Raw genomic sequence first — 26,267 nt, 5'->3', positions numbered from 1 at the left:
CGATAGCAGCACCCCCTCCTTTCGAGTGAAGAATGTGTAACTGAGATGGGCGTCTCCATCCAGGACTACACCCAAGATGATGACACCTAGATCCTGGAGGAAGTTCACCTTACATGGACATGACCAATCAGAAGCTACAAGTATCTAGATAACGTTATGCTAATGATACACTTGCTAACAGCACTAGTCGCTCACCTATAAAACCCAATGTATCCGGAAGCAATATAGGAAGTAACACACATCTGAGCACGGTTTCAGTGTGGTTTTTCTTGTGTATGCACTAAATCATTGTAACGGAATGTGTATTGAAGTTCCTTGTGTCATGTTTTGGGTGGAGTTGAGTCATTGTCCAGATTTGGTTTCTAACTGTATATAACAAGCTGAGTTTACCATTAAAGTATTCATTCATTTGGAACCAGAAACAGAGCTTGTGTCTCGTTATTCTGGGGAATGGAATGGGTCCTGACTGCTGGATTGTGGAGTGTCGGATAAGCTGTCTTGGGACGGTGGAATGGTATATCGTAAACGGTGTTAACCCCTGACCGTTACAATCATATAGGTCTAATCAGGACGGGGACAGATACTCACCAGACATTTGGTCTGATCCATTTAACGACTAATGGAATTATGTAACTAAAACTTGCTTGGCAGCATGCAGTAATGTGGGTTTATTACACATTTGAGAGATGGATTCGATGGGGTTGTGAAGGATCTCATTTATCTATGTCATGGTACATTGTATCTGTACATTGTAGAGACAAAAAAAAACTCTTCACATAGGAATGGCCCAACAGAAGGGAAACTTCTTTAAGTCAAGACTCAGAAGTCTTCCTACATCCTAAGAAAGAGGGCCATTCTTCAAGGATCGTGGGGCGCACATTTTGGATAGGGAGGGCCACTGGTGTGAAAGAAGTCATATACGTCAAACTGAAACAACCATCCCTGAACAGAGGTGGGGCCTTCAACAGCATTGGTTTTCCACATACAACATGGTTTTAACATCTCCGCAATGGTAATTTGACAACAATTCACATCTTCTGCCGTTGCGTATCAAGAAAATCTTAAAACCTACACAGACTTCCTGACACCAAGGGTGGAATTATATAACTAAAAGATGGGGGTTCTACAACTTTCACATCTTCCATCCTGTTCTTGGAAACCAACATTTACCTTGATGCATTCCATGGTGGCTGGATTAAGATGTCTGTGTTTCCTTTGTGGATATAAATATTGGGGTATCTTTCCTTTCACTTAAGAAGCTATGAAACATCTTCGACAGAACAAGTCTAATTGAAAGGGACTACTACTAGATGTTATTATTATTATTAACCACTTAAGACCCGGACCAAAATGCAGCTAAAGGACCTTGCCCCTTTTTGCGATTCGGCACTGCGTCGCTTTAACTGACAATTGCGCGGTCGTGCGACGTGGCTCCCAAACAAAATTGGCGTCCTTTTTTTCCCACAAATAGAGCTTTCTTTTGGTGGTATTTGATCAACTCTGCGGTTTTTATTTTTTGCGCTATAAACAAAAATAGAGCGTCAATTTTGAAAAAAATGCAATATTTTTTACTTTTTGCTATAATAAATATCCCCCAAAAATATATATATAAAACATTTTTTTTCCTCAGTTTAGGCCGATACGTATTCTTCTACATATTTTTGGTAAAGAAAATCGCAATAAGCGTTTATCGGTTGGTTTGCGCAAAATTTATAGCGTTTACAAAACAGGGGATATTTTTATTGCATTTTTATTAATTATTATTTTTTTACTACTAATGGCGGCGATCAGCGATTCGTGACTGCGACATTATGGCGGACACTTCGGACAATTTTGACACATTTTTGGGACCATTGTCATTTTCACAGCAAAAAATGCATTTAAAATGCATTGTTTACTGTGGAAATGACGGTTGCAGTTTGGGAGTTAACCACAGGGGGCGCTGAAGGAGTTATGTTTCACCTAGTGTGTGTTTACAACTGTAGGGGGGTGTGGCTGTAGGTGTGACATCATCGATTGTGTATCCCTATAAAAGGGATCACACGATCGATGACGGCGCCACAGTGAAGAATGGGGAAGCTGTGTTTACACACGGCTCTCCCCGTTCTTCAGCCCCGGGGACCGATCGCCGCTGGAGTCCCGCGATCGGTCCCCGGAGCTGAAGAACGGGGAGAGCCGTGTGTAAACACAGCTTCCCCTGTTCTTCACTGTGGCGCTGTCCACGGCTGGGCACTAGCAGAGGACGTACCTGTACGTGCTTGTGCCCAGCTGTGCCATTCTGCCAATGTAAATGTGCAGGAGGCGGTCCTTAAGCGGTTAAGACGGCTCCCATTCACTTCCATTCATTTTCTCGACCGGGCAACTTGGGGCGACTTGAAGTCGGATCCCAGGTCGCCCCAGTGTGAACCGGTTCTCAAGGGTTTATTTTTATTTTTTATTGGTACATTTTACAGTTGCTAACATTAGGTGATTTGTAAGTGGGGGGTGGGGCACTTGCGATTTGAGCGTTGCATTGTACAGAGGAGCCCACTTTAAGGCTCCATTCACACATGAGCGTCGGTCGTTTTTTCTGGCGTTTTTTTAACCGGCGTTTTGTCGCGCGTATTCATGCTTATTTGCGCGTTTGCATACAGCGTCGTCCGACGTTTTTGTACTTCGACGTTTTTTATTTTAGCCAATAGGAAAAATGATCATCTTTTCATCACTTGTTGCTATGTTGGTAGATTTTTTTTAATCTTCTGCCTGGGTGAAAAGTTCTATTGATCAAAGCGACGAAACGCCCGTAGCAAACGCTCGTTGTCGCGCTAGTCGCTTGAATCGAGCGTTTCCATTACTTTCTATGGGAAATGAAAACGCTCAAAAACGACCAAACCGCCCGATACGCGCGACAAAAAAGGGTCCGGAACTTGTTTGCCGTTCGGCGTCAGGCGTTTTGGAGTGGAGATCCATCTCCATAGGGAATAATGTGTTTTTTCCCCTCTAGCGTTTTTGAGTGTCGCGCTTCAGGCGACAAAACGCTCAGGTGTGAATGCAGCCTAACAGAGAAATGCTGTTTTCCCGTTGGTTTGTTTGCAGGGGTCAGACAGACACATTTCTGCAATGTTCAGGGACATTTCGTTGTCTAGTTGTAAACAAACAAGGGACAAAAAAAAAAAGTAATTATTCAACAGAATGGCTTCGGTCGCAAAAAGCACGAAACCCACCTGGGTCTGCGAGGGGTCGGTCATAGAAATCGCACAAGTTTCATGGCTTAATCCGGTATTGTGTTATTCTAAATGGGATGACATTTGTAGCCTACTGTGAAGTGGCGGCAGGATACAGATCCTTCCAGCGGTGTAAAGGTCAACAGGCCGCGACCGTCTCTCCGGCTGCCTCGCGTTTTATGCCGTATTGTATAGCCGGCGGGGACATAGACTCCCACATGGACACGAGGACCATGTGCTTTGTCCAAGGAAACCCAATACAGATTGTATACAAAACTCACTCCGGAGAACTGAATCCCCGGGGGAATCCTGAGGCTTACCGTCTGATACTTGGCTATTTATAATGCCGGCCCCAGCTTGGTGTGTATGTGAGGGGCTTTCCACCTAGAAGGATCCATCGCCATCAGAAGTATTAAAGGGGAACTATGGGCAAAATGTCATTACATGTATGATGCAGTGTGTCCATCAGTGCTTGCTGCCAATCATTTCCCATCAGTGCCGCCTATCAGTGGCTGTCAGTGCCCATCAGTGCCACATAGCAGTGCAGCCTCATCAGTGCCCCCTCATAAGTGCTCACCAGCATTGCCTCATCAGTGCAGCCTATCAGTTACCATCTGCCCTGCCTTATCAGTGCCCATGAGTGCAGCCTATCAGTGCCCATCAGCACTGCCTATCAGTGCCGCCATATCAGTGCCCATCAGTATCACATATCCATACCTCCCAAAATTTAAAAAGTCCACTGCGAGACAGTTGTTGAGCGGGGGGGGGGGGGGGACGACGACGAAGTGTATGCCTCCCACCTTTGCACAGAATGTCTCCTCCCTCAGCAGTCATCGACGCGCCGCTACGGTTCCTCCTCCAGCAGTACTGCCCATTCAGCTCCGCCTGCCTCCTCCTACAGTACGGCTGCCGTTTAGCTCCGCCCGCCTCCTCCTATAGTACGGCTGCCATTCAGCTACGCCCGCCTCCTCCTATAGTACGGCTGCCATTCAGCTCCGCCCGCCTCCTCCTATAGTACGGCTGCCATTTAGCTCCGCCCGCCTCCTCCTATAGGCTGCCATTCAGCTCCACCCGCCTCCTCCAGCAGTACTGCCCATTCTGCTCTGCCCGCCTCCTCCTACAGTACTGAGCGGGGGGGGGGGGGGGGGCTCGGATCCTCTCAGTGCGGGAAATTGAACCCTTTTGCGGGACTGCGGGAATATGCAGTCAGTGCGGGAAAATCCCGCAGAATCCGTGCTTGTTGGGAGGTATGCATATCCATGCAGCCTCATCAGTGCCCACCAGCGCTGCCTATTAGTGTCCATCAGTGCCGCCTCATCAGTCCCCATGTGTGCTGCCTATTAGTGCCCTCCAGTGCAGCATATCAGTACCACCTATAAGTGCCACATATCAGTGCCTCCTCATCAGTGCCCACCAGCGCTGCCTATTAGTGTCCATCAGTGCCGCCTCATCAGTCCCCATGTGTGCTGCCTATTAGTGCCCTCCAGTGCAGCATATCAGTACCACCTATAAGTGCCACATATCAGTGCCTCCTCATCAGTGCTCACCAGCGCTGCGTTATTAGTGCAGCCTCATCAGTGCTGAAAAAACTCCCCCTACAAGATTTAAAGTAGATGTAAACCCAAATTTTTTATTTTATGATGTCACAGTGTAGAGTAAAAGATTTCCTATCATCTGTGCCCAGTCTTGCCACAAAGAGTTAATCCAGCTCTGAGCAATCCTCTTTTATTGTTCAGTGAGATAAAACGGACTAACAGAGAAAAACCTTAGTCCGTTCCGCCCCCCTTGCTGTGAGTGACAGGTTATTTACATATCTCATGCACTAGCCTGGAGACAGGCATTGTTTTTTAATTCACACCCCCACTCCTTTTCTAAAGTCATGTGGTTACTTTTCTGGATTTTGACTGGATGTTATAGCAGAATTTAGTGTACGGAATACATAGGAGAAAATGCATCTTGACAAGGGGAGTGTAGAGGAGGGCGGGGAGTCTACTGACATCACAACTCCACCCACTGAGCTCCAGACAACAGACCTGCTCACAGAATCTGAAGTTTTTCAGTTCTTATAACAGACAGAGGGGAGACATGTGACAGGTAAGGATACATGCAGGAGGCGTCTATATCCTTATAGATCAGCACTATGGCAGGAGTTTAGAGAGGATGAGAGTGGCTTTACATCCACTTCAACCAGACACTGATAGAAATCACAAGACTGCTATATACTGCTGATGAGAAAAGGTATTTAGCCATTTATATTTACTAAAACTATTGCATTTCCATGTTCTGTGTACTGTGGGAAACCAGATATAGGGAATGCAGGCTCCCGGGTCAAATAACACTTTCATTTTGACGCTCCCTTTTATGACTATCCGGCTTTAATTATGACCCCATGGGGGCGGATATTGTATCCTTATCAATTTGATATGGAAATCTTCCTATGTTCTTTCTAGCCCTGATGAAGGGCCCGTGGACCCCCGAAATGCATTGGTTACTTTTTTTTAGGATTGTACCCCTGACTTTTATTAAATAAAGTTGGAAAAATGTTGCACAGTGGAACCTCGGTTTAACCTCCCTGGCGGTATGATTCTGTCTGGAATTACGCACCAAAAGCGGTACAATTATTTTGCAAGGAAATTTGGCGTTTTATACTGTAGGCCTGTAATTTTTAGAAATAACTCACTTAAATCTGACCAAGCAAGAGTCTTGTAGGCATCCCGGGTATGACATTTTTTTAAAAACAAAATTATAAATTATAATATAATAAATAATTATAAATAATTATAACAAATAATAATATAATTATAATAAAAATTATTCAATGATGTAATCAAATCAAAATCACTGAAATTTGCTCAGTTGCAGAATTGCCGCTGTCATTATTTTTATTTTTTTTATGACGAATTTCCCCACAAATCGCTATCGCACAATTCTGCAAGTGATTGTAATTTATTATCGCTGTTTTCTAGCTGATCTAAAACCATTTTTGACATAAAGGGACACTTTTGGACAATCTACAGTTTTTAGTCAGAAAGAACATTTTTTATTATATAAAAGTACATGTAGGACACTGGGCAGACCACTAGGGACAAGGGGGGGGGGTGTATTTTTTACATACAGTACTGTAATCTATAAGATTACAGTATACTGTGTGTATTGTGTTTGTTTACTTTTTTGAAATTGGCGCCGATCTCCGCTCCCGTGCGTCGTAACGTCGCAGGGAACGGAGATCGGCGGCACACGGGGAGACTGTGAATCGAGCAAGGAGGTCCCGCTCGCTCACACAGCGGGGTGGCATCGCTGGATCCAGGAACAAGGTAAGTAACTTGCCTGTGGATCCAGCGAGAAGGTAAGCCGCGCCGCTGCACACTCTGCACGTCAACCCAGAGCGTGATTTGGGGTTACCGATCCTAGCATAAAAAATCAACCCCGAGTCACGCTCGGGTTTACTGCCAGGGGGGTTAAGAGTAACTTGGTTTGAGAGCGTTTTGATTTGCGAGCAATTTTTTTTATTTTTTTATTATGACTCGGTTTGCGAGTAGAATTCAAGCTAAATAGGCCTGCAGTACCTTATTTGGCCCGAGGTACGGGGGCCCAGGAGCTGAGAAAAGCCGAAAATAGGCCTGCAGTACCTCATTTGGCCTGAGGTACGGGGGGCGCAGGAGCCGAGAAAAGCCGAAAATAGGCCTGCAGCAGGTCATTTGGCCTGAGGTACGGGGGCCCAGGAGCCAAGAAAAGCCGAAAATAGGCCTGCAGTACCTAATTTGGCCTGAGGTAGGGGGGCGCAGGAAACAAGCCAAAGTGTCCTCGAGCCTTTTCGGCCGTTTTCGGCGCTGTCTGGCACCCCCCACATCTGGCCGCATTCGGTATTGCATCCCATTGAAGTCAAGGGGGAAAACAAATTATTTTAGTTTCCATTGACTTCAATGGGAAAACTCGCTTTGATATGCGAGTACTTTGGATTACGAGCATACTCCTGGAACGGATTATGTTTGTAATCCAAGGTTCCACTGTATCTAGACCTCATAGTAGTGGTGTGGTACTTGAATTTAAATTCTTTTTTTGGCTGAATGGGTACGCGAAGCCTTTCAAGAAGAGCAGAAGCTGTTATAGCCACAAAGTGGGGAGGTAAGGTAGACTCCATATCAATACCCATACGTTTTGAATGGGATGTCCAAAAAGCAGGGCCATCTTAATGTAAGGGCATTCCTGGGCACTTCCCAGGGGCCCCAGGTACAAGGGGGGCCCCCCACAATAATCTTGCATTATATTATGCTTGCCAACTGTCCCGGATTTGCTGGGACAGTCACGCTTTTTACTAAACTGTCCCGATATGGTCGTGTCCCCAGAAAGTGTCCAAGCGCCCTCCTGATCCTGATCCCTTGAAAGTGGGTAAGTGTAAATTGGGGCAAGATAGTAGGGGCCCCAGTGCATTAATTTGCCCAGGGGCCCATGATGCTATTAAGACAGGGCTGTCTTAAAGCGGAGGTTCGGCCATTTTTTTTTTTTTAAAAGCCAGTAGCTACAAATACGGCAGCTGCTGACTTTTAAATATATGGACACTTACCTGTCCAGCGCGCCCGCGATGTCGGCAGCTGAGGCTGAGCAATTGCTCATCTCTCGGCTGCCCCCGCCGCCATCCTCGGTGAGGGAATCAGGAAGTGAAGCCTTGCAGCTTCACTGCCCGATTTCCTACTGCGCATGCGCGGGGATCGCGGCGCCCCGTCACTGGTCCCCGCTCTCTCCTGGGAACAGTGTTTTCCAGAAGACAGCGGGTGGGTGACGGGGGGTAACTACACAGGCTGGATTCCCCGCGGGGATCCGAACCGAGAAGTGGTGCAAATACCTGTCACAGACAGGTATCTGCACCCCCCTCCCCCTGAAAGGTGCCAAATGTGACACCGGAGGGGGGAGGGATCCAAAAGGCGGAAGGCTCACTTTTTGTGTGAACCTCCGCTTTAATTTTAATGAGAGGGCACACATGGGCACTGCCCAGGGGCCCCAGATGCATGGTGACGTAATGCCCGCAGTCTGCCCGAGACTGTGTGGCCTGAAGTGTGTGCAATAACCTGTCTTTAGACAGGTATCTGCACCCCCTCCCCCCTGAAAGGTGTCAAATGTGACACCGGAGGGGGGGAGGGTTCCGATCAGCGGGAGTTCCACTTTAGGGTGGAGCTTCCGCTTTAAGACGGCCCTGCTGCCAACAAGCTCATATAGGCATGGTGGTTGGGTGGCAAATAATCACCTACCACAAAAACATATATCTGACAGCAAGTACAGTACACCTGTAAGGGGCCCGGCGGTCCACAGGGGCCCGGATAGCAACCCCCTTTAAAATATATATATATTTTTATATATTTTTCTTTTTATTTTTCTATTTATTTTATTTTTCATTTATATATATATATATATATTTATATTTTTCCTATTTATTTTATTTTTCATTTATATATATATATATATATATATATATATATTTTTTTAATTATTATTATTATTATTAATAAAGGGCTCAGAGGTCCCCATGTGACAAACCCCCTTTATTTTATGTTTTTATAAATGTTTATTTTTTTATTTTTGTCTATATATTTTTTTATTATTAAAGGGCCCAGAGTCCCTATGGCCCTGGATGGCAATCCCATTATTTTATTTTTTATAAATGTTTTTTTTTTTAAAGGGCCCAGGGGTTTCTTTTATTTTTATTTATTTTTATTAAAGGGCCCAGAGGTCCCAGATGGCAACCCTCCTTTTTTTGTAATTTCTTTTTATAAAAAAATAATAATAATTTGTGTATGTATATATATATATATATATATATATATATATATATATATATATATATATATATATATATATATATATATATATATATATATATATATTATTATTATTATTAAAGGGCCCCAGATGGCAACCCCCCTTTTTTAAAAATAAATAAATATATATTTTTTATTTATTTTTTATTTTCTATTAAAGGGCCCAGAGGTCTCCAGGGCCCCGGATGGCTCCCTTTTTTTTATATATATTTTTATTTATTTCCTCTTTTTTGTAAGGCGGCAGCACCCCCCCCCCCGGTTCTCTGCTCCAGGAGGGCCCATACCTGAAGCTGTGTAAGGGGCCCCCTAATTCCTGTTTTTTTTTTTACAAAAGTAAATTTTAGAGGATTAGCCCCATAAACACAAGCTCTTAAAATGCAAAGATATTCAATATGCTTGTTAAATGATTACTAAGTAATGAAGGTTAAAAACAGAAGTGACAATCCGTCTCTTTTATGCATCACAATTAATGAGAGAATCTCAATGTTCCTCTGGCAGAAGACGCATTCATATATATGGGGGAATCTTTCCTTCCATCCCCGAAGATGACACAATCCCAACGTATACATAATAAACGCTTCTTTATTTTTTTGTTGTTTTATCTTTGCAGCATGTACGTCTGAAGGAATAATCACCTTGTCTTTGTTCCTCATCTTATTAATATGTAAATGAGTCATATTTTCCATACAGATTATGGAGGGAGGGCTATGTATCTTGTCAATGATTGATTGACAATCTATATGTCCCCGTATGTGCTATTGTACAATATTGGAGCCGGATATAGATGGTAAACACTTTAATATTCATTTACTTATGTTCAAAAAAAAAAAAAAATGGGCAAAAAAAAATTATTCTATTTTTTATTAGTATTATTTTAATTATTTTAATTTATTATTATTTTATTTTTAATATTATTTGTTATTTATCTAGCTAAAAGTAAACTTTTAGCTAGATAAATACCAAATAATATTTAAATAAAATAATACTAAATTAAAATAATAATAATGAAAAATAGAACGCAAACAGGTGGCGAGCGCAGGGCTGCAAACGATTTTACTGTTATGCTGTGAACAGACCTTAAAAGCAAGAGATCGCTCTGCCTAAAAATAATCGACTGTCCATCCATTTAGCCTGTATTTTATATTGTACAAAGAGTTCTTTGCGAACACTTATCTTGTGAAAAATCTGAACAAAAATATTGAAAAATGAAAATAAAAGCAAGAGATCGGATTACACACACATAGCTGGATTCAAAAAGACGTGCCTATCGTTAGGCAGGCGTAGCGTATCTTATATACGCTACGCCGCCGTAAGTTAGAGAGGCAAGCGCTGTATTCACAAAGCACTTGCGTCCTAAGTTACGGCGTTGTAGCGTAAATGGGCCTAATTCAAATTAGCAAGGCAGTGGGCGCGTTGTATTAAAATGAACCGTGACCCCATGCAAATGAGGGGCCGAACGAACGGCGCATGCGCCGTCCGTGGACGTATCCCAGTGCGCATGCTCCAACTTACGCCGCAAAGACTTATTGGTTTCGACGTGAACGTAAATTACGTCCAGCCCTATTCACGGACGACTTACGCAAACGACGTAAAATTTTCAAAATTCAACGCGGTTCCGACGTCCATACTTAACATTGGCTGGGCCATCTTTTTGGTGGAATAAATTTACGCCTGAAAACGCCTTACGTAAACGGCGTATCTTTACTGCGGCGGGCAAGCGTACGTTCGTGAATAGGCGTATCTCCTTGATTTACGCATTCTAGGCGTAAATCAGCGTTCACGCCCCTAGCGGCCGGCCTAAATAGAAAGCTAAGATACGCCGGCGCCGGCGGTCGTATCTTAGCTAGACTTAAGTGTATCTCAATTTGAGAATACACTTAAATATACGACGGCGCAGATTCAGAGTTACGGCTTAACTCTTTCTGAATCTGGCTAACAGTATTTACCCTTTAACTACTTAAGGGCCGAGCCTCTTTCTGAGATTTGGGGGCAGATTCTCGTAGATCGGCGTAAATGTTGGCAGGCGTAACGTATCTCATTTACGTTACGCCGCCGCAAGTTTTACAGGCAAGTGCTTTATTCACAAAGCACTTGCGTGTAAAGTTGCGGCGGAGTAGCGTAAATCACCCGGCGCAAGCCCGCCTAATTCAAATTAGGCGGGTAGGGGGCGTGTAGCATTTAAATTAAGCGCGTTCCCACGCCGTACGTACTGCGCATGCGCCATCTGAAAGATATCCCAGGGTGCATTGCTCCAAATGACGTTGCAAGGACGTCATTGGTTTCGATGTGAACGTAAATGGCGTCCAGACCCATTCACGGACGACTTATGCAAACGGCGTAAATTTATAAATTTAGACGCGGGAACGACGGCCATACTTAACATTGGTTGCCCCTCATATAGCAGGGGCAACTTTACGCCGGAAAAACCTAACGTAAACGTCGTAACTTCACTGCGTCGGCCGCGCGTACGTTCGGGAATTCGCGTATTTAGCTCATTTGCAATCGGTGCATTTTTATAGCACTTTTTGCTGTGAAAATGACAATGGTCCCAAAAATGTGTCAAAATTGTCCGATGTGTCCGCCATAATGTCGCAGTCACTAAAAAATCGCTGCCAATAGTAGTAAAAAAAATATATATTAATAAAAATGCCATAAAACTATCCCCTATTTTGTAAATGCTATAAATTTTGCGCAAACCAATCGTTAAACGCTTATTGCGATTTTTTTTTTTACCAAAAATAGGTAGAAGAATACGTATCGGCCTAAACTGAGGAAAAAAAATGTGTTTTTATATATTTTTGGGGGATATTTATCATAGAAAAAAGTAAAAAATATAGATTTTTTTTAAAAAATGTCGCTCTATTTTTGTTTATAGCGCAAAAAATAAAAAAAACGCAGAGGTGATCAAATACCATGAAAAGAAAGCTCTATTTGTGGGGGAAAAAATGACGCCAATTTTATTTGGGAGCCACGTCGCACGACCGCGCAATTGTCAGTTAAAGCGACGCAGTGCCGAATCGCAAAAAAGGGGTCTTTACCTGCATATTGTCCGGGTCTTAAGTGGTTAAACACTTACCAACTGCACCTATTAACGTGCATTAACACTATAAGCGCGCTTGATAAGCGTCAGTATTTTGAGCAAGTGTGAACGAGCCCTAAAACACATGAAAACTGGCACTGATGCCAATTAAAAAAATAAATAAAAATCCTGCCCAAAATATACCGACCCTGACCGTTGACTCTTACATCACCCAAACAGTAACCCTGGCACTGACTTAGATACAATCTTGATCTAGGTATTTTTTCTTTTATTATTATTGGGGTAGATTCAGGTACCTTTTGCGCCCTCTTACGGAGGCGCAGCATACCGTTTTTAACGCTGCGCCTCCGTAAATTACGTGCGCTACGCTTCATTCATGAAGCAGTAGCTACGTAATTTGAGCGGGCGCTCCTTGAAAATGCCCGGCGTAAGGGCGCGTAATTAAAATGATCCCGTAGGGGGCGTGGATCATTTAAATTAGGCGCGTTCCCGCACCGAACGTAGTGCGCATGCTCCGTCGGGAAACTTTCCCGACGTGCATTGCGGTAAATGACGTCGCAAGGACGTCATTTGCTTCAAAGTGAACGTGAATGGCGTCCAGCGCAATTCACGATTTACTTACGCAAACAACGTATTTTTCAAATTTCGCAACGCGGGAACGACGGGTATACTTAGCATTGGCTGCGCCTGCTAATAGCAGGAGCAGCCTTACGCGGAACCCGACGAACGCAAACGACGTAAACTGCGTACGCAGGGCGCGCGTACGGTTGTGAATCGGCGTTAGTATGCAATTTGCATACTCTACGCTGACCACTACGGGAACGCCACCTAGCGGCCTGCGTAAGAATGCAGCCTAAGATACGACGGCATAAGAGCCTTATGCCAGGCAAATCTTAGGCTGCAGTCGGCGTATCGAGCTCTCTGAATCAGGAGCATTCGATACGCCGGCGCAAGTAAGCAATTGCGCTGCGTAACTATGGTTACGCAGACGCAATTGCTTACTGAATCTACCCCAGTATTATTATTATTTTTTTTACACACACTTTTATTTCTCTCTGCATGGATAGAGAAAGATACACTGGCCCGGATTCACAAAGCACTTACGCCGACGTATCTCAATATACGCCGCGTAAGTGTAACTATGCGCCGTCGTATCTGTGCGCCGTGCCCACAAAACTAGATACGCTTGAAAATCGGCTTCCTACGACTGACGTAACTTTCCTACGTCAGCGTATCGTGGGCGCATATTTACGATGGGCGCATTTGCCGCTCCCATTGATTTTCTATGCACATATGCAAATGAGGGAGATACGCCGATTCACGAACGTAGTTGCGCCCGGCGCATAATATACGCGGTTTGCGTAAGTCCTACATCCGGCGTAAAGTTATTCCCCATAGAGGAGGCGCAACCCATGCAAAGGTATGGACCAGGAAACACAAGCCGTCGTATCTTTTGTCGTTTACGTTGTACGTGAATATCAGTGCCACCTATCGGTGCCCATCATTATTGTCCATCAGTGCAGCCTATTAGTGCCCAACAGTGCTACCTCATCAGTGCCCATCAGTGCAGCCTATTAGCGCCCGTCAATACAGCCCCATCAGCGATGCCTGCCAATGCCCATCAGTGATGCCCACCAGTGATGGAAATAAGTGCCCATCAGTGATGCCCACCAGTGATGCCTATCAGTGACCATCAGTGATGTCAATCAGTGCCGCCTATTGGTGTCCATCATTGCTGTCCATCAGTGCACGTCAGTGCAGCCTCATGAAGTAGAAAAATTACTTATTTACAGATAAAACTTTTTCTTTCAAAACTTTTGGGCCCAGATCCACGAAGAACTTGCGGCGGTGTATTTATTGATACGCCGCGTAAGTTCTACGATGCGCCGGCGTATCTTTGTTTTGTTGAGAAGAAAAGTAACCGCTCAGATGAACCAAGGAACCTTTACTCACTGGATCCAAACCGTGGGTGCCGGCATGAATAGCTATGAATAAGCACTGAAGCACAGTGCGAAACGCGTTAGGCTTTTCCTGATTGTTTGCTGTGGCGTGTGATGTTCTGTGTCCAGTTTTAATAAAAAGGAAAGTTTTTGGAGTGCGGCTGTCCCAGCTTCTTCTCTTCAATTTTGTATCTTTGTTTTGTGTTCACAAAAGACACGCCTGAATGTGGGCTAGATCCGACTGACGTACGTCTTAGTACGCCGTCGGATCTTAGGTGCATATTTACGCTGGCCGCTAGGTGGCGCTTCCGTTGATTTCCGCATATTAGCGAGATACGCCGATTCTCAGAACGTACGTCCGCCCGGCGCATTTTTTTTACCTTGTTTACGTAAGGCTTTTTTTCGGCGTAACGTTACCCCTGCCTCATGAGGCGTACGCAATGTTAAGTATGGACGTCGGGACAGCGTCAAATTTTTCCCGTCGTTTGCGTAAAACGTTCGCGAATAGGGCTTTGCGTAAGTTACGTTCACGTCGTCTCGGCATTGAGCGGGCGTGATTTAATTAGAAAATTCGACGTGATACTGCGCATGCGCCGTTCGAAAAAAAGCGTCATTTACGTGGGGTCATGCTTAGTTTACATCAAACACGCCCCCCTGTTCCTCATTCGATTTAGGCATGCTTACGCCAGTGACTTGTCCTCAATGTTCCACTGTGGGGAAAGTTCCTTCACTGACTGCGCAGGCGCAAACTTCCCGACGGAAATTCCCGAACCTCGCCCGGCATCCAGGCTCATTCTTTAACATCCCCGTGGATTGGAGGATGTTAAAAAAAGAGCCAGGAGGCCGAGCGAGCGAAGCGAGCCGTCCGTGCGCAGCGAGGACGTGAGGCCGACTGGCCACTTTCCTCAAAATCCACGTCGCCCTGGATGCCGGCTGCCGTTCGGGGATTTCCGTCAGCAAGTTTGCACCTGTGCAGTGCTTGAAGGAACTTTCCCGCATCAGTTCGCGCATGCGTTGGAACTTCCAGGACACCTGGAACCAGCACGGCAGATCACCGGCAGATTTACTCTACGCCGCCGTAACTTTAGACGCAAGTGCTTCGTGAATACAGCACTTGCCTCTCAAAGTTTGAGGCGGCGTAGCGTAACTACGATACGCTACACCCGCCTTTATGTACGCCTTTCTACGTGGATCGGGCCCTTGGTCTTTTTTTTTCGTTTGTTTACCAAAAAATAAAAATAAACATAGTGAAAGCGAAACCCAATAAAAAAATAAGATAACAATTTTATTTTGGCAGTGTTGAAAAATCTCACAATTGTAATTGAAAGTGTGACAGCGCTGAAAGCTGAAAACTGGCCTGGGCAGGAAGGGGGGTGAAAGCGCCCCCCCCAGTATTGAAGTGGTTAATGGGCTATTGATATTTTGCCACCACATGCATGAAGAGTCTCCAGGTAGGGAGAGAGAGGAGCGACAAGAGTTAAAAATGGGTGGAGGGTGTTCTGTGCCCGTTGTTCCCCCCCTCCTGGACAAAGCTGTGGGAATGAAAAGAGCATGTCACAAAGGGAACAAGGCAAAGGTGAAGAGACTGAAACGAGATGCAAGGCGAAGCGGGCCCAAAGAGGAGCTATCTGATACGCGATAGGGCAGGACGTACAGCCAAGTGGCAGGGCACACTGCCTGCGGCAAGAAAGGGGCCTGTGTGTTCCTTCCTCAAAAGGCCTTTTCTTCTCCCCCGGCTCCCTTTCTGGTCTTCTGTGAATATGAAAGTCCCGGGTCAGTTCCGTGAAGGATTTCGGAGAGAGAGAGACACTGACTGCCTTTCAGGGCACCGGAGGAATATGGAACGGCCCCCCCCATCAAAAAAATAAATACCGTCACTGTAACAGCGGCTCCGACCCCCACAAGGTGTGGGGAAACAGGGGGGTCAGCCGCTATTATGACATCACAGAGACGTGAGAAATAATGTTTATGTAATACTACCCCAGAGAGCGGGGAAAACACATCCAAATCGGATGAAGTTCAATATAAAAAATGTGGGGGGGATATGAGAAAGGCCAGATCCATAAGACCCCCCCATCAAAAAAATAAATACCGTCACTGTAACAGCGGCTCCGACCCCCACAAGGTGTGGGGAAACAGGGGGGTCAGCCGCTATTATGACATCACAGAGACGTGAGAAATAATGTTTATGTAATACTACCCCAGAGAGCGGGGAAAACACATCCAAATGAAGTTAAATATAAAAAAAGAAAGTTTTTTTTGGATGAGTTTTCCTTTAATTTTATAACACAACGCAGTTATTCATTTTGATTGCTCCATCAATGCACTAAAAAAAAAAAAAAAAAAATAGGACCTGCTTTAAAAACACAACACAGGGACCAATCGCCTGTGAGCGCTGTGAAGCGCTATCCGTGCAGGACACTGGGGTGGATTTACTAACGCTAAGTTCACACCTGAGCGTCTTTGTGGCTCGCGCTTGCGTGGGGAGCCCGTTCCGATGAATGGGCTGCGGCGCCTGCGTTTCAGCGAAAAAAAAAAAAGGTGAATGCGCCTTTTCAAAATGGCGGCCGCAGGGAAACCGCATTGGTCTTTTTTGACCTGCATGCCCCACAGTGTTCTGTAGAAGGCACGCTCAGCTCCGTTTTACATTTCATGCGCGGTGACTGCGTGCGGGGAAGACTGTACTCCTGCACATGTTGCTGGGAAGGATCTACTGTTGAGGGAGAGGTATATTGTTGCTCACTTCTGGACAGTCTATTGATCCTGGCTGCTGGGTGATCTATTGTTGCTGGTGTGGGGCTTATGTTGCTGGGATGGATTGGGGAAGGCATTTTTCTGTGGGAGTCTACTGTTGCTGAGGTGATCTATTGTTATTGGGTTTTATTTGTTGTAAAGGGGTCCATTGTTGCTTAGAAGATATATTGTTGCTGGATGGATTTATTGTTATTGGGGGTCTCTGTTGCTGAGGAAGTTTATTGTTGCTGAGGGGGTCTATTTTCTATTTGCTTTTTTTTTTTGTTATAATTAATAAATTCCATACAAATGACTTAGCACCACAAAAGGATACCTGGTTCTGTATTCTCTAAAAGAAGCGGTACTGGGAGGTGGGCAGAGGGTGGAATGAAAGGGAGGTGCTCAGAGGTGGGAAGGGGGTGGACCCAAATGATGGGGCTCAGAGGTGGAACCTAAGGATGGTGCTTGGAATCAAAAGAGAGTGCTTGGAGGTGGGAAGGGGATGGAACCAAAAGACGGGGCTCTGAGGTGGGAAGGAGGTGGAACCAAAGGACAAGGCTCAGATGTGGGAAGAGGTGGAACCTAAAGACGGTGCTTGGAGGTGTGAAGGAGATGGAACCATAGGATGGGGCTTGGAGGTGGGAAGAAGGTGGAACTAAAGGACAGGGCTCAGAGGTGGGAAGAGATGGAACCTAAGGACGGTGCTTGGAAGTGGGAAGCGGATGGAACCCAAGGACGGGGCTCGGAGGTGGGAAGAAGGTTGAACCAAAGGACAGGGGTCAGAGGTGGTAAGAAGGTGAAACCAAATGACTGGGTTTAGAGGTGGGAAGAGGTGAAACCTAAGGACGGTGCTTGGAGGTGGGAAGGGGATGAAACCAAAAGACAGGGCTCAGAGGTGGGAAGAGGTGGAAACTAAGGACGGTGCTTGGAGGTGGGAAGAGGTGGAACCTAAGGATGGTACATGGAGGTGGGAAGGGGATGGAACCAAAGGATGGGGCTAGGAGGTGGGATGGAACCAAAGGACGTGGCTCAGAGGTGAATATGGGGGTGAAACCAAAGGACGGGGCTCAGAGGTGGGAAGGGGGTGGAATCCAAGGACGGGGCTCAGATATGGGTAGGGGATTGGAACCAAACAACAGTGTATGGAGGTGGGAAGGGGATGGAACCAAAGGACGGGGCTCGGAGGTGGAAAGAAGGTTGAACCAAAGGACAGGGCTCAGATGTGGGAAGAGGTGGAAACTAAGGACGGTGCTTGGAGGTGGGAAGAGGTGGAACCTAAGGATGGTGCTTGGAGGTGGGAAGGGGATGGAACCAAAGGATGGGGCTAGGAGGTGGGAAGGAGATGGAACCAAAGGACAGGGCTCTGAGGTGGGAAGGGGGTGGGACCAAAGGACAGGGCTCAGAGGTAGGAATGGGGATGGAACCAAAGTATGGTGCTCGGAAGGAGGAAGGGGATGGAACCAAAGGACAGGGCTCGGAGGTGGAACCAAAGGACGGTACTCAGATGTGGCAAGGGGATGGAACCTAAGGACGATGCTTGGAGGTGGGTAGGGGAGTGGAACCAAAGGACAGTGCTCGGAGGTGGCAAGGGGATGGAACCAAAGGACAGTGCTCAGAGGTGGGAAGAGGAGGGGACCAAAGGACGGTGATCTAAGGTGGGTAAGGGGGTGGAACCAAAGGACAGGGCTCGGAGGTGGAACCAAAGGATGGTGCTCAGAGGTGGGAAGGGGATGGAACCAAAGGACGGTGCTCTGAGGTGGGTAAGGGGGTGAAACCAAAGGACGGGGCTCAGAGGTGGGTAAGGGGGTGAAACCAAAGGACGGGGCTCAGAGGTGGGTAAGGGGGTGGAACAAAAGGATGGGGTTCAGAGGTGGGTAAGGTGGTGGAACCAAAGGAAAGTGCTCGGAAGTAGGGAGTGGCGGAGACAAGGGGTGACTGGGAATAAGGGAGTACCTGCACTTATTCTCTGAAAAAAAATGCCCTGCATAAGAGTAATAACATATGCAGGGCCGCAAAATTGCAAAGAGAAACTGTTATTTTGGGTAATAGGCACGTAGACATATTGTGGTGTTGGGAGGAACGTGTATTTGAAGCTTTCTCGATGATACTAAAGGTCTTACCTCCGAAATATAGACTGTTTCTAGGAGTGGATAAAGAACAGCGAGAAATAAAAGAAAGGGAAGCAAACAAAGATAGAAAAAATAATATAGATTGGGAGAACAAACAAGGACATGAGCTCGGTTCCTCACGGCCCTCTGAACTTTTCACTCTTTCTATGTCGAAAGGTGCCCCGGGTCTATTTGGACCCCAGCATTACTCCCGATTTCAGCTACTATAGATGAAAACCCATTGAAATCCAAAAATCTCATATCTGCTTTAACAATCATATATCTATCTTTTACCAAAATCTGCAGCTTTCATTAAAGTAATCCCTGCTAATCCCGCTATAAAGCTCCATGTTCAGGCACTTCCTGTTTTAGGGTGACAACTCTGTGTCACCGTCTCCCAGTTGTGCTCCTGTGTTGTCACCTTGTCTCCTGCACCCTCGCAATGGAGCTCATGCAGCCGCTGCTGAAATACCATAACCAAGAAACCTGAGATAGCCCGTTGGGTTAAACAGAAAAAATAAACGAACCAAAACAAATAAAAGATAAGAATAATTGTACCTAATTTCCACATAATGACCTGTTGATTTATAGCTATCTTGTGGTGGAACCAACTTTCCTGCAGTGAGAAATGCCAGCGTTGGCCATTAGGGCACCAAAACCTCCCTCCTATTTTATTTTTCATGGGTAAGATCTACTAGCTGGATATTATCCCCACACATACAGTATATAAGATTGCTGTATCAGTACCTCATGGGTACCTTGAGATATAAAAATAAGTGAATAAGGAATGTGGCACCCTAGTGTATCTGATAAATTTGTCTGGAATGAAATAATTAGTAATGGACAGAATAAGAATGCAAAGAGTGGAAACGGGAACATTCCCTCACATGGGTGGTCAGAGGAGAAATTCCCCCTTACACAAGTGGTCAGTGTAATGCTCCTTTACATTGGTGGTCAGTGTAGTACCCCCATACATTGGTGGTCAGTGTAGTACCCCCATACATTGGTGGTCAGTGTAGTATCCCCATACATTGGTGGTCAGTGTAGTACCCCCATACATTGGTGGTCAGTGTAGTGCCCCCATACATTGGTGGTCAGTGTAGTATCCCCATACATTGGTGGTTAGTGTAGTGCCACCATACATTGGTGGTCAGTGTAGTACCCCCATACATTGGTGGTCAGTGTAGTACCCCCATACATTGGTGGTTAGTGTAGTGCCCCCATACATTGGTGGTCAGTGTAGTGTCCCCTTACATTGGTGGTTAGTGTAGTACCCCCATACATTGGTGGTTAGTGTAGTACCCCCATACATTGGTGGTCAGTGTAGTACCCCCATACATTGGTGGTTAGTGTAGTACCCCCATACATTGGTGGTTAGTGTAGTACCCCCATACATTGGTGGTTAGTGTAGTGCCCCCATACATTGGTGGTTAGTGTAGTGCCCCCATACATTGGTGGTTAGTGTAGTGCCCCCATACATTGGTGGTTAGTGTAGCGCCCCCATACATTGGTGGTTAGTGTAGTACCCCCATACATTGGTGGTTAGTGTAGTACCCCCATACATTGGTGGTTAGTGTAGTGCCCCATACATTGGTGGTCAGTGTAGTGCCCCCTTACATTGGTGGTTAGTGTAGTACCCCCATACATTGGTGGTCAGTGTAGTGCCCCCATACATTGGTGGTCAGTGTAGTGCCCCCTTACATTGGTGGTTAGTGTAGTACCCCCATACATTGGTGGTTAATGTAGTGCCCCATACATTGGTGGTCAGTGTAGTGCCCCCTTACATTGGTGGTTAGTGTAGTACCCCCATACATTGGTGGTCAGTGTAGTACCCCCATACATTGGTGGTCAGTGTAGTACCCCCATACATTGGTGGTCAGTGTAGTACCCCCATACATTGGTGGTCAGTGTAGTACCCCCATACATTGGTGGTTAGTGTAGTGCCCCCATACATTGGTGGTCAGTGTAGTACCAGCATACATTGGTTGTTAGTTAGTTAGAAATCTATCCGCTTGAATCGGGTCCAGCGGATTGATCCGGTGGTCTGTACAGACTCACCGGATCAATCCGTCCGCTCCCCTCCCTCGCATGCGTCGTAATGATTCGACGCATGCGTGGAAGTACTTACCTTCCAGCGTCGCGCACGTCGCCGCATCATCATCGCGGCGACTGCGCGACACGTCACCGCGGAAGAATTACAAGCCATCGGATCCAAATCCGGAGGAGGAATCTCCACTGGAAACGGTCCGGCGGACCGTTTCCAGCGGAGATCCCCTCGTGTGTACGGGGCCTAACACGTCAGCTGACTGCTTAAAGCACGTGCCAGAAATGTGACACTCCCTTCGATTGTGCTCTCAACCAAACTGTCAAAGCAACCAATGGGCTGGTGTCATAACTGATCACATGTGCAGCATCATGGCAGTTGTAGATTAAACATAGGCAAAGATGGCGGGTTCCTTGGCTGAAAATGATAGGAGGGTTTACAACAGCTACAACAGCATTTAGACGCCCACAAATTACTCGATCCATTCCAATTGGGTTTCCGTCCTGGTCACGGGACGGAAACAGCACTTTTTAAAATATGGGATGACGCTCTCGAAGCAGCAGACGAAGGAGAACCTTGTCTTCTGATACTGTTGGACCTAAGCGCAGCATTTGATACTGTAGACCAAAAAATATTGCTGACTCGCCTAGCTGAAGTAGCTAGAGTCGCTGTCTCGGATTTACCCTGGTTCTCCTCCTTCTTGGAAAACCGATCACAAATAGTGAAACTGGGTCCTTTCACTTCTGAAAAGTGTCATGCGGAGTCCCTCAGGGATCCCCCTTGTCACCCGTACTATTCAATATCTATCTCCGCCCTCTTTTTGAAAACATCAGTAACCAGAGTTACCTTAAAATCAACGGCTCAAAAACAGAACTTCTCCTGTTTCACGCCAACCGAAAGAGACCTCCCGCACCAACATAGACACCGCCGCCCATTCTGGGACAATCCATCACCCCCAGCACCAAAGTCAAAAGTCTCGGAGTAATTTTTGACACCCACATGACAATGGATGCACAAATAGGGTCAGTAGTCAGCGGATCCCACCATCTGCTACGCCTACTACGCAGACTCACTCCCTTTATCCCAAAAGAAGACATTGCAGTCATGGTGGGAACAATTATCAACTCCAGACTCGACTATGCAAATGCCCTCTACCTCGGACTCCCCAAATACCAAATCGCTCGTCTGCAAGTCGTTCAAAATACGGCCGCTCAACTCATGACTGGGAAAAAAACATGGGAATCAATCTCACCTTCACTGAGATCCCTTCATTGGTTGCCAGTAAAAGACAGAATCACTTTTAAGGCACTCTGTCTGACACATAAGTAAGGAATTGCCCCCCAATATCTATGCGAAAAATTAAAATGTCACAACCCCAATCGTGTTCTGCGATCCACCAACCAAAATCTACTCCAGATACCCAAAGCCAGATACAAGTCCAAAGGAGAACGAAGATTTGGAATCCAAGGACCTAGACTGTGGAACGCTCTACCAACCAGCATCCGATTGGAGGTAAACCACCTGGCCTTCAGAAAAAAACTCAAAACCCATCTTTTCTGAGGGCAAAAGTACAGTAGTGAAAGGATACTAAGCGCCCAGAGGCGATTCAGTTTGCATGTGTTGCGCTATATAAGTTTCTCACTCACTTCCACTTTAAATAAGATCAATCTGGCATACAGAAAGAACAGTAAAGTACAGTACAATCACTGTGCGCCACAACTACAAGAAGGTCGCAGAGTAAATATGGTTCCTACTACGTTAATATAGATTTACAAGGTTTTTTTAACATGCATTGATAATGTAATTGGCGTAGGTGGATCATAATAAAACATTATAAAGACCGCAGCCTTTTAAAGGTGATAGAGACCCAGAAAATGACAGCCATGTTCCTCACAGCTATGGCTTATAGTCCTTCACTACAGATTTGGTAAACCTGGAACACCGGGGATACCCCAGGATCAGATTTCCTAAGGACGATGTTAGCACTAAGTGAGCGCGCCAAGGATGAGCAGGTGTAAGCCCCCGGATAATCTTTCCCAAGTCGGGGTTTTCAATGATTGGAATTTACTAATCACAAGATGTGCGAACGATGGAAAACCCACCGAGGAGACACCGTTCCCAAAGTGTCCGAAATTCCCTGGAACATCGGTAAGGATTTGTAATAGAGAATACAGGTGACGCCGGCACATTTCACCGCCATCCACTCTACATAAGATCCATAGGCATGCGCACAGGGTGTGCCTAATTACCCCATATGCATTAGCATTGTCCAGAGGCAATACCAGGTGGGAGGTTGGGGGTACCAGTGGCCAGCGTAAATGCCCCCCATTATATTAAAGGGTAGGCTCAACTTTAGGAACATGTTACACCCATTTTTAGGGTGTATTGTAATATGCGCCTAATCATCTGCCACCCACCACCAGAGCCTCCTCACTGTGACAGCAGGTGGCATTCATAGGATCCCATATATATCACGGAGGGATATGAAGGATATGAAAGAGGGAGAGTGAGAGAGAGAGAGAGAAAGTGAGACTATGATAGATAGACCGATAGATAGATAAACCGATAGATAGATAAACCGATAGATAGATAGACGGATAGATAGATAAACCGATAGATACCGTATTTATCGGCGTATATCGCGCACTATTTTGCCCTGAAAATCAGGGCAAAATCGTGGGTGCGCGGTATACGCCGATACCCGCTTTCCCGCCACGAGTTTGAATACTGCACCGGCATATACCGAGCGCAGTACACTCGTGTATCTTCGGGCAGTCTCGGCACTTCTCGCGCTGACGTCCTGAGCGTACGTCCTGAGTTGCCGAGCCTGCCCGACGATACACGAGTGTACTGCGCTCGGTATATGTCGGCACAGTATTCAAACTCGGCGCGGGAAACGAGCGGGGAGGACGCCAGGACGCCGCAGAAGGACGCCGGACCCGACGAAGAGGACACCCAAAGCCGCAGACGGACCCCGGACCCGACGAAGAGGACCCCCGGAAGCCGCAGAAGGACCCGTACCCGACGAAGAGGACACCCAAAGCCGCAGACGGACGCCGGACCCGACGAGGCCGCCGATGGACGCCGCGCAAGACACCAAAACTGTAAGTACAAAAAAAACTTTTTTTCCACAGGATTCGGGGCAACATTAGGGGTGCGCGGTATACGCGGGAGCGCGTTATACGGCGATAAATACGGTAAATAGACCGATAGATAGAAAGATAGATAGATAGATAGATAGATAGATAGATAGATAGATAGATAGATAGATAGATAGATAGATATTAGATAGATAGATTTTGTACGTGTGCCCACTTACAAAGAAATGAAGGGTATATCATTTTTATCATAGGTGTATATTAAATGATAGAGACAGAATATCAACCAAAAATCCAGAAAAAAACACATGATACAAATGTTATAAATTGAGTTGCAGTGAGTAAAATAAGTATTTGATCCCCTACCAACCAACAATAATTCTGACTCCCACAGACTGGCTACAGTAGGTGCTCATGTGACACACAGATTAGTCCTGTCAATGTAAGAAGATGCTCCCAACGACAACTCATTAATTGTATAAAAGACACCTGTCCACAGAATCTCTTTCTTCCATTCAAACCCTCACCATCATGGGCAAGACCAAGGACATCAGGGACCAGATTGTAGACCTGCACAAGGCTGGAATGGGCTACAAGACCATCAGCAAGAAGATTGGTGAGAAGGAGACAACTGTTGGAGTGATTGTTCACAATTGGAAGAAATACAAAATAACCATCAATTGCCCTCAGTCTGGAGCTCAATGCAAGATTTTGCCTCAGGGGGTGAGGATGATCATGAGAAAAGTGAGGGGTCAGCCCAGAACTACATGGGAGGAGCTTGTGAACAATCTCAAGGTGGTTGGGACCGCAGTCACCAAACAAACCATTGGTAACACAATACAGCGCCATGGATTGAAATCCAGCAGCTCCCATAAGGTCCTCCTCCTCAAGAAGGCACATATACAGAACATCTGAAATTGCCAATGAGCATTTAGATGATTCAGAGAAGGATTGGGAGAAAGTTCTGCGGTCAGATGAGACCAAAATTGAGCTCTTTGGCATTTACTCGACTCGTTGTGTTTGGAAGAAGAAAAATGCTGACTATTACCCTAAGAACGCCATCCTTACAGTCACACGTGGAGGTGGAAACATTATGCTTTGGGGCTGTTTCTCTGCTAAAGGTACAGGCCAACTTTTCCGCATTGAGGGGTCAATGGACGGGGGCCAAGTATTGTAAGATCTTGGATGAGAACCTTCTTCCCTCAGCCAGAACACTGAAGATGGGCCGTTGATGGGTCTTCCAGCATGACAATGACCTGAAACATACCACCAACAAATGGCTCAAGAAAAAGTTCATTAAGGTCATGGAGTGGCCTAGCCAGTCTCCAGACCTTAATCCTATAGTAAATTTATGGAGGGAGCTGAAACTTTGAGTTGCCAAGAGACAGACAGAAAACCTTAAGAATTTAGAGAAGATCTGTAAAGAAGAGAGGACCAAAATCCCTCCTGAGATGTGTGGAGACCTGATCACCGACTACAAGAAACGTCTGACCTCTTTGCTTCCCAACAAGGGATTCTCCACCAAGTACTAAGTCGTGTTTTGCTTGGGGATCAAATATTTATTTTACTCAGTGAACTGCAACTCCATTTATACCATTTTTATCGTGTTTTCTTTCTGGATTTTTGGTTGATATTCTGTTTCTATCATTTACAATACACCTCTGATAAAAATTATAGACCCTTCATTTCTTTGTAAGGGGGCAAACTTACAAAATCTGCAGATCAAATCATTATTTTCCCCACTGTAGATAGATAGATAGATAGATAGATAGATAGATAGATAGATAGATAGATAGATAGATAGATAGATAGCTAGATAGATAGATAGATAGATCACCCTGAGTTGTGGATAGATAGAGACATAGATTGAGAGACAAATTGAACAATCCACAGATAAATTAATTGATGGCTATATAGATGGATTATAAACAGACAGATAGATAGATCAATCAATCATAAGGACGATAGATGGACAAATAGATAGATCAATCAATAGAAAGATAGATACATAGATAGATAGATACATAGATAGATAGATAGATAGATAGATAGATAGATAGATAGATAGATAGATAGATAGATAGATAGATAGATACATAGATAGATAGATAGATAGATAGATAGATAGATAGATAGATAGATAGATAGATAGATAGCACTTGCTTGAAGAACTTTGGAACTGGGTTAAATTTCCAACAGGGTCAATATCTGCTTGGGAAAGATAGATAGATAGATAGATAGATAGATAGATAGATAGATAGATAGATAGATAGACAGATAAATAGATA

At 45.5% G+C, this 26,267-nt stretch overlaps 1 protein-coding gene across 3 annotated transcripts in view; it reads right to left on the bottom strand.

Moving 5' to 3' along the window:
* Positions 1-26,267, bottom strand: part of ZBTB20 (zinc finger and BTB domain containing 20) — a 1,237,294-nt gene that overhangs the window by 106,073 nt on the left and 1,104,954 nt on the right. The gene's annotated exons all lie outside the window — the stretch shown is intronic.

Source organism: Rana temporaria, chromosome 2 (assembly GCF_905171775.1).
Source record: "Rana temporaria chromosome 2, aRanTem1.1, whole genome shotgun sequence".
Classification (NCBI taxonomy): domain Eukaryota; kingdom Metazoa; phylum Chordata; class Amphibia; order Anura; family Ranidae; genus Rana; species Rana temporaria.
This window is presented reverse-complemented; position numbering and strand designations above follow the sequence as displayed.